Below are 9,762 nucleotides of genomic sequence, written 5' to 3'. Positions count from 1 at the left end.
GAGTCCTTAGTGTCTTTAAATCTAATCAGATTAGAGGGGCACCTGGGTGACTCAGTTGGTTAAGCGTCTGACTTTGGCTCAGGTCATGATCTCACAGTTCATGGGTTCGAGCCCCGCATCAGGCTCTGTGCAGACAGCTTGGAGCCTGGAGCCTGCTCAGATCCTGTCTCCTTCTCTCTCTGCCTCTACCCTGTTTGTGCTCTCTCTCTCTCAAAAATAAATAAACATTAAAAACATTTTTTTTTAAATCTCATCGGATTAGAGAGCCAATTTCAGAAACCCCAGAACTAATTCAGAATACTCATCTTTACAGTTCTGCTCCTTTAGAATCACCATCAGTACCAAAATCTTTTTTTTTACTAAAAAAATTTTTAATGCTTATTTTTGAGACAGAGAGAAACAGAGTGCAAGTGGGAGAGGGACAGAGAAAGAGGGAGACACAGAATCCGAAGCAGGCTCCAGGCTCCAAGCTGTCAGCAAAGAGCCCAACATGGGGCTTGAACCCACGAACTGTGAGATCATGACCTGAGCCAAAGTCGGATGCTTAATCGACCAAGCCACCCAGGTACCCCAGTACCAAAATCTTTATTAGTCAGAGAAGCAGCTCTAGTAAGGAGATGAATACAGATGTATATGTATATGTTATATTTACATAGAAGCTATATTTATAACTTTAAAAATATATAATTATTTATTTATTATAGGAATTGGTTCATGTGATCATGGAGGCCAACAAGTCCCACAATTAGTCATCTGCAAGCTGGAGAACCCGGCCAGTGGTGCAATTCAATCTGAGTCCAAAGGCCTGAGAACCAGGATATTCAATGGCTGTACTGGCTTAAGCCAGGAGAGCAAATTTGCCCATCTGCATTTTTGTTCTATTCAGGCCTTCAATGGATTGGATGGTGTCTACCTTCATTTGTGAAGGTGATCTTCTTTACTCAGTCTACTGATTCAAATGCTACTTTCTTCTGGAAACATCCTCACAGATGCACCCAGACAGAATGTTTTACCAGCTATCTGGGTACCCCTTAGCCCAGCCTAGCTGACACTAAAATTAACCATCACACCTACCGCCTTCTCCCATATCCTGCCATCTTAATTTTACATCCCAGTCTTCTCTCCTGAGCTACATGATCACATAGCTACTGTCTACTTGCCATTTTTACTTGAATGTCTCACTTTACTTTCAGATATAATATGTATAAAGTTGAATTACCTCCCTTCTTCATGCCACAGTGACAGAATTCCTCAGCGAGGGGATTTCTCCCTGTGAGTGATGACACTTACACTCAGTTGCACATACCGGATACCTGAGAGTCATTGATATCCACCCTTTTCTCCATTCTAGTAGATCACCTACAATCTACCCAAAGTATAGCTCAGACGCTTCCATTTTCCCCTATTTATTTTTGAGAGAGAGAGAGAGAGAATGAGTATGAGCGGGGGAGGGGCAGGGAGAGAGGGGGCAGGGGATCCCAAGCAGGCTCTGCACTGACAGCTGTGAGCCCGATGCGGGGCTCTAACCCACGAACTGCCAGATCATGACCTGAGCCGAAGTTGAAAGCTCAGTTGACTGACCCACCCAAGTGCCACCATCCTTCTCTCTCTTAATGTTGCCGTCCCCAGAGCTCATCTGTGACCACCTGTGATTTTTGTATTTATGTTCCAGTATTCTCTTTAGTTTGTTCATAGCACGTAAACACACTTCATAATTATTCTTTTACTTACTTGCATATTCATTGCTTGAGAGTGGGAACCACGACTATCATATTTGTCATTGTTTTCCCAGCTCCTAGGACAGTGCCTAGTACTCAGAGGTAGGATTAGTAGATATTTGCTGCATGAATGAGAGCATTGAGGCAGAGCCTCTGCTTCTCTGTCGAAAGGAACCAGCAAGAGCAGCCTCATTCTGTGGCAATCACAACATTACCCGGGGGGGGGGGGGGGGGGGGGGGAGGGGAGGGGGTGCATACCAGACAAAGTGTGTCAAAGGGACCATGTCTACTGGAGTCTCCATTGGGCTGGTGGAGGAGGCTCCCTGTTCTGGTTGTCATCTTAGGACTTCAACTCCAACTGCTGTAATCACACAAACTGGTAACGGTAAACTGATTACCTTGAAAATATGTGGTTTGAGGGGGCTTTGGAGGATGGCAAGATCATCAACTTCTTTTTATATTCCTGTATTTTCTTTAAAACTTTATTTAAAGAGAGAGAGTGTGCATGTGCACGAGCAGGGGGAGGGGTAGAGAGCAAGAGGGAGAGAGAGAATTCCAAGCAGGCTCTGTGCTATCAGCACAGAGCCTGATGTGGTGCTCGATCTCATGAACCATGAGATCCTGACCTGAGTGGAAATCAAGAGTCAGATGCTTAGCCAACTGAGCCACCCAGGCACCCCTTTACATTCCTGTATTATTTAAAATATTATAGCAGGCATATGTTACATTATGATTTAAAATTTTTATAGAAGTTTAAATAAATGTGTTTAAAAATAACGCACTTGGTTAAAAACTAAAACGTATTTGGTTGAGAAATGATGCTGCACGATTAATTTCTGAATGTGCTTTTCAGTGGTTCCAAGAGATTTGGCTTCAAAGACAGAATATTCTTTTGAGCAGAGTAAGACTGAGTCAGACTTCTTTCTTCATTTGCTCTTTTCTTCTTAATCTTCTATTCTGTGATTTTTCTATGTCATGATAGCTTCATTTGCTTTTGGTTTTGATTTGTCTTATTCTAATTTGTGATGGAATACAGGTTATCTCCTTGTAAAAGGAGAATTACTGATACTCTGGATGTGACTGCTATATGAGGTTAGATATAATCAGAGTCACCTATATGTACATAGGTAGGTAGTGACCAGGTTTGTAAGGCCCCAAGCCTCTGTCAGAAAGGGTTAGAGAAGAGGGGAATATGAAGATAGCTTATAAACTCACAACTCAGACATGTAGTATTTTGTTAAAGGATGTAGATTCTCATCTAGAAACAGAAAGAAGGTCTGTAGCACTTAGGTTTGGGTTCTGTCTTAGATCTAGAACACCAGCTGTTATAGCAGACTTTCCTGGGACCTCAGCTAAAATCCTGAGACAGGCAGCAGGGCAGAGTGTCTGCCTTTGATCCTTGCCACAAAATACTGAAAATTTCATGTTTCCAGGGGTACAGGGCCAGTGCCTGAGAAGGAGGATTTGATCTTTGGCTAGGCACCATTACCAAGGTATTTCGAGTGACAGGGAAAGAGAAGGCGAGTAACCAAATGTATTCAGATGATGTAGATATGAGTATGGAAATGATGTCATTAAGAACAGCTAACATCTGTGGAGAAATTCTGACGTACCAGTCGCTGTAGCAAGCTCTTTAGGGGTATATTATCTCGTGTAACTATTACCACAGTCCTAAGATAGTATTATCCTGTTTATAGATGAAGAAATAGGGGCACAAAAGCCACACATCTACTAAATGAGGAGTGGAGTTTGAAGTTAGGAATTATGCCTCAAAAACTCACTCTTGTACCTTCCACTCTCACTATACTCCTTTCTGCTATACATGTCTGATATCATCTCTTAGGTCAGACCCAAGCTCAAATGCCAACAAATAATGTAAATTAGATTTAATTAGTTGTATCTGGGAGAAAATATAGAGTAGTGGAGGCTGTAAGAAACGGGGTGACCCTAGTTGGAAAGGACAGCAGGTATTGAGTTCTGGTGGATTGTAGCCATGGGGTATTTCGGGTTCAGTATTGACAAATCCTTGATGCTTAAAAATACCACATGTGTGCTGTAAAATATCTAGAAATCTGGATATTTATGTGAATTCTTCTTGTATTTCTTATTTAAAAAATTTTATTATTATAAAACTACTGTGCCATGCAGACCTAACAAAGCATATCTGGTAGCAAAATGTGAAAGCTGGAAAAGGGAGGCCATTTATTTTTACTTCCTCTAAATCACACATACCCTTCTATGACAGAGTGGACCTGGACATCACAGTCTTATAGGACAGTCATTCTGTATCATGAAGGAATTTTCGCTGAGTTCTCCAGTTTTAGTTGTTGGATTGTTAAAGGAGGAGCCAAAGAGAATTTATAAATCCCTTTTCTTTTCCTTTCTTCCCCGAACAATTATCTGGCTTCTAAAACTGTCGTCTTCTACATAATCTCATTTTGAATGTCAATCTTTGAGTATTATCTCCTGACTTTGTTCTGCTCTCCTTGTGAAACAAATACAAATACCAATTCACCCATGGGCAATAAAGTTGGCTATTGCAGGAGCGAAAAGTAAAATGAATTTTATTCTTTTTTATTCTTTCTCCCAGGCTCAGAAGCCTCAGGACCTGTGTGCAGGACCTCAGTGCCCAGGCGATGTCTATCTACCTTAGCTCCTGTCAAGAAAGCTAAGCTTAAGAGGTTGGCTGGGAAAATGGCAGAGTAGAAGGACCATAAGCTTGCCTTGTCCCACAGATACAACTAGATAACACTCTCATCAGCATAAATCACTCAGAAAAATGATCCGAAGACTGGCAGAACAAACTCCAAAATCAAAATTAGGCCACATCAAAGAAGGTAAGAAGGGCAAAGATGCAGTGTGGGAGTGAAATGGATCATGACCATACACTGTGGGGAGGGAGCTGGTGGCACAGAGAAGGGCAAAAGACAGACGTTCACACTGAAGAGCCCATGAGCAGGGAGGACATTTGCCTTTGAAAGCAAGAGGGGCTGAATTTCATGAGTTTTTATAACCAGCAGGACTTAAAGCTTGGAATCTTAAAAATTGGTGGGCTTGGCTCTGGGAGATCCCAGAGGGTTTTAGGAAATAGAATCCCTATCCTTAAAGAGACAGCATGACAAACAGCCTGTGCAGATACGCTGTAGGACCAGGACTTGGGAAAATGCTGGGAGAAGATGAGAGGGAGAGTGTTTGCTCATCTCAGAGCATGACCTGGAGAGACCCCTCCAGGAACAAAGGAGCTAGCAGCATCATTTCCCTCCCCTGCTGCTCAGCACAAACACACAGCCACCCACAGGAACCGGCAGGGCTGGGACACTCACTACCTAACTTGCTTACGTCAAGCAGTGCTTGCTTCAGCAGATCTGCCCTTCCCAGTCATGCCTGCCTCAGTCTTGGTGCTGTGGGCCCTTCTCATGCAAACCCTGCCAGTACCACATCTAACCTGTGTGTATTGCGGGACCTTAATTCTGGCAGCGGCAGGGGCAGGTCTCATTTTGTAAGCAGACCACCACACACCTTGCTAAAATGCACCCCACGCCTGCTGGGGACCAATAGACAAAGAGAGCCTCTGTAAACAATGGTACTGAAGGAAAAAGAGGCAAAACTCGAAAGCAGAGCCCATGCAACACACATAGGAGACACTTCCTGAAGCCCCAGGCCCTGAGGAACATGGGACACTGCATTGCGGGGCACTACAGGACTTCTTTATAAGGCTGTTATTGTTAAGAGCAAGAGAAGTGGCTGACTTTCCTAACACACAGAAACAGACACAGAAAGGTAGACAAAATGAGACAGAGAAATATGTCCCAAATGAAAGAATAGGAGCAAACCACAGCGAGAGACCTAAGCGAAATGGACATAAGTAATATGCCCCATAAGAGAATTTAAAATAATGGTTATAAAGATACTCGACTGGAGAAGAGTGGAAGACATCTGTGAGACCCTTAACACAGATATAAAAAAGAACCAATCAGAGATCAAGAACACAATAAATGACATTTAAAATACACTTGAGGCTCTCGCTCTCTCTCTCAACATAAACAAATAAATAAACTTAACAAAAAATTTTTTATAAAGGGGGCACTTGGGTGACTCAGTCGGTTAAGCATCCAACTCTTGGTTTGGGCTTAGGTCATGATCTCACAGTTTGTGAGTTCAAGCCCCACTTCAGGAAAGCTATCCTAGGTTCTCCTTTTGCTGCTTATGCTTTGCCACCATGGTCACCACCAAAAGCAGTCCACAAGCAGGATTCTTTCTCCCTCTCTCTCTGCCCCCTCCCCTGCTTATGCGCGCGCGCGCTCTCTCTCTCTCTCTCTCTCTCTCTCTCCCTCAAAATAAATGAATAAATAATACACTTGATGGAATAAATAGTAGAGTAAATGAAACAGAGGAACAAATTAATGATCTCTAAGACAGAGTAATGGAAAATAACTAAGCTGAGCAAAGAAGAGGAAAGAAAATTATGCAAATTGAGAATACTCTTAGGGAACTCAGTGATTCTATCAAACATAGTAACATTCACATTATAGGGGTCTCAGAAGAAGAAGAGAGAGAAAAGGGAATAGAAAATTTATTTGAAGAAATAATAGCTGAAAACTAATCTGGGAAAGGAAATAAGAGGCACGGAGATTCCCCCCCAGAAATTCAATCTAAGGAGGTCTACACCAAGACATATAATAATTAAAATAGCAGAAAGTAATGGCAAAGAAAAACATTTTTAAAGCAGCAAGAGAAAAGAAGTAGTTACATATGGGAAAACCCCATTAGGCTATCAGTAGATTTTTCAGCAGACAGTTTTCAGGCCAAAGGGAGTGGCATAATATATTCAAAAGCACCGAGAGAGAAAAATCTGCAGCCAAGAATACTCTATCCAGCAAGGTTATCATTCAGAGTAGAAAGAAAGATAAAGAGTTTCTCAGACAATAACTATTAGAGTTTGTGACCAATAAACCAGCCCTACAAGAAATATTAAGAGCAACTCTTTGAGTGGAAAGGAAAGACCGTAAGAGTATGAAAAGTAGAAACACAAAATCAGTGAAAACAAGTACTTCTCTAAAAATCAGTCAAGAGATTCATAAAATAAAAGGAAGTAAATATCTATAGATATAGGACATATATTTAAAATGTGGGAGGGAGAAGAGTACAGAATGGGTTAAGAGTACAGATGGTTAAGTAACCATCAACTTAATATAAACTGCTATATGCAGAAGAGCTTAAGTACACGCCTAATGATAACCACACATCAAAACCCACTAATAGATACATAAGAATAAAGAGAAAGGAATCCAAGTATATCACTAAAAAAGTCAACTTATCATGAGAAGAGAACAAGGGAGAAAGGATTAGAGAAAATCTATAGAAAAAAACAACAACACTGAACAAGTAACTAAATAGCACTAAGTACATACCTATCAGTAATTAGTTTGTTAATGGACCAAATGGTCCAACCAAAAGACATAGGGTGACAGAATGGATAAACAAAACAAAACAAAACAAAACAAAACAAAAAACAAGACCTGTCTATAGGCTGCTTACAAGAGATTTATTTCAGACCTACAGGCACCTGCATATTGGAAGTGAGGGGTTGGAGAAACATTTTTCATACAAATGGATGTCAAGAGAAAGCCAGAGTAGCAATACTTTTATCAGACAAAATAAACATTAAAACAAAGACTGTAACAAGAGACAAAGAGGGACACTGTATAATAATAAAAGGGACAATCCAACAAGAGAATATAACAATTACAAATATTTATGCACCCAACATGAAAGCACCCCAATACATAAAAACAGTTACTAACAAACAAACGAAAGAATAGATAATAATATAATAATAGTAGGAGACTTGAACACTGCACTTACATTGATGGACAGATCATACAAACAGGAAATCAACAAGGAAACAGTGGCTTTGAATGACACACTGGACCAGATAGATTTAACAGGTATATTGAGAACATTCCATCCTAAAACAACAGAATACACATTCTTTCCAAGTGCACACAGAACATTCTCCAGAATAGATCACATATTAGGTCACAAAACAAGCCTTAACAAATTCAAGAAAATCAAAGTCATACTATGCATCTTTTCTGACCACAATGCTCTGAAACTAGAAATTAACCACAAGAAAAAGTCTGGAAAGAGCACAAATACACGGAGGTTAAATAACATGCTACTAAACAACGAATGGGTTAACCAAGAAATCAAAAGTTACATGGAAACAAGTAAAATCAATGGTCCAAAATTTGGGGGATACAACAAAAGTAGTTCTAAGAAGGAAGTTTATAGGAAGACAAGCCTACCTCAAGAAGCAAAAAAAATAAAAATAAAAAATCTCGGATCCAACAAAACATTAAAAAAATTATTCACCATGACCAAGCGGGATTTATACCTGGGATGCAGGGCTGGTTCAATATCCGCAAAACGACGTGATTCATCACATCAATAAAAGAAAGGATAAGAACCATATGATCCTCTCAATAGATTCAGAGAAAGCATTTGACAGAATATAGCATCCTTTCTTGATAAAAACCCTCAAGAAAGTAGGGCTAGAAGGAGCATACCTCGAGAAAAGCCATATATGAATGACCCAATGCTAATATCCTCAATGGGGAAAAACTGAGAGTTCCCCGTAAGATCAGCAACAAGACAGGGATGTCCACTCTCACCACTGTTATTCAACATAGTATTGGAAGTCTTAGCCTCTGCAATCAGACAACACAAAGAAATAAAAGGCACCCAAATTGGCCAGGAGGAGGTCAAACTTTCACTCTTTGCAGATGACATGATACTTTGCATGGAAAACCCAAAAGATTCCACCAAAAAACTGCTAGAACTGATTCATGAATTCAGCAAAGTTGTAGGATATAAAATCAACACACAGAAATCGGGTGGATTCCTATACACAAACAATGAAGTGACAGAAAGAGAAACCAAGGAATAGATCCCATTTACAGTTGCACAAAAGACCATAAAATACCTAGGAATAAATCTAACCAAAGAGGTGAAAAATCTATACACTGAAAACTATAGAAAGCTTATGAAAGAAATTGAAGAAGACACAAAAAAATGGAAAAAGATTCCATGCTCCTGGATAGGAAGAACAAATGTTGTTAAACTGTCGATACTACCCAAAGCAATCTACATATTCAATGCAATCCCTATCAAAGTAACACCAGCATTCTTCACAGAACTAGATAAATAATCCTAAAATTTGTATGGAACCAGAAAAGACCCCGAATAGCCAAAGCAATCTTGAAAAAGAAAACCAAAGCAGGAGGCATCACAATCCCAGGCTTCAAGCTGTATTACAAAGCTGTAATCACCAACACAGTATGGTACTGGCACAAGAACAGATACTCAGATCAATGGAACAGAATAGAGAACCCAGAAATGGACCCACAAATGTATGGCTAACTAATCTTTGACAAAGCAGAAAAGAATATCCAATGGAATCAAGACAGTCTCTTCAGCAAGTGGTGCTGGGAAAACTGGATAGCGACATGCAGAAGAATGAACCCGGACCACTTTCTTATACTATACACAAAAATAAACTCAAAATGGATGAAAGACCTAAATGTAAGACAGGAAGTCATCAAAATCCTCAAGGATAAAGCAGGCAAAAACCTCTTTGATCTTGGCCGCAGCAACTTCTTACTCAACACGTCTCCGGAAGCAAGGGAAACCAAAGCAAACATGAACTACTGGGACCTCATGAAAATAAAACTCTTCTGCACAGCGAAGGAAACAATCAGCAAAACTAAAAGGCAACCGACAAAATGGGAGAAGATATTTGCAAATGACATATCAGATAAAGGGTTAGTATCCAAAATCTATAAAGAACTTATCAAACTCAACACCCAAAAAACAAACAATCCAGTGAAGAAATGGGCAAAAGATATGAATAGACACTTCTCCAAAGAAGACATCCAGATGGCCAACTGACACATGAAAAAATGTTCATCACTCCTCATCAGGGAAATACAAAGCAAAACCACAATGAGATACTACCTTACACCTGTCAGAATGGCTAACATTA

At 40.2% G+C, this 9,762-nt stretch overlaps 1 long non-coding RNA gene across 1 annotated transcript; it reads left to right on the top strand.

Annotated features, from left to right (window-relative positions):
* The first annotated feature begins 390 nt into the window (after window positions 1-390).
* LOC131487026 (uncharacterized) lies at window positions 391-5,730 on the top strand. Its single transcript, XR_009249569.1, has 3 exons — window positions 391-565; window positions 705-927; window positions 4,309-5,730. It is a non-coding gene; the product is annotated as an uncharacterized LOC131487026 (long non-coding RNA).
* Window positions 5,731-9,762: the final 4,032 nt, after the last annotated feature.

Source organism: Neofelis nebulosa, chromosome 10 (genome assembly GCF_028018385.1).
Source record: "Neofelis nebulosa isolate mNeoNeb1 chromosome 10, mNeoNeb1.pri, whole genome shotgun sequence".
Classification (NCBI taxonomy): Eukaryota; Metazoa; Chordata; class Mammalia; order Carnivora; family Felidae; genus Neofelis; species Neofelis nebulosa.
Note: the sequence above shows the minus strand (reverse complement) of the source record. Positions and strands in the feature narration are given on the sequence as shown.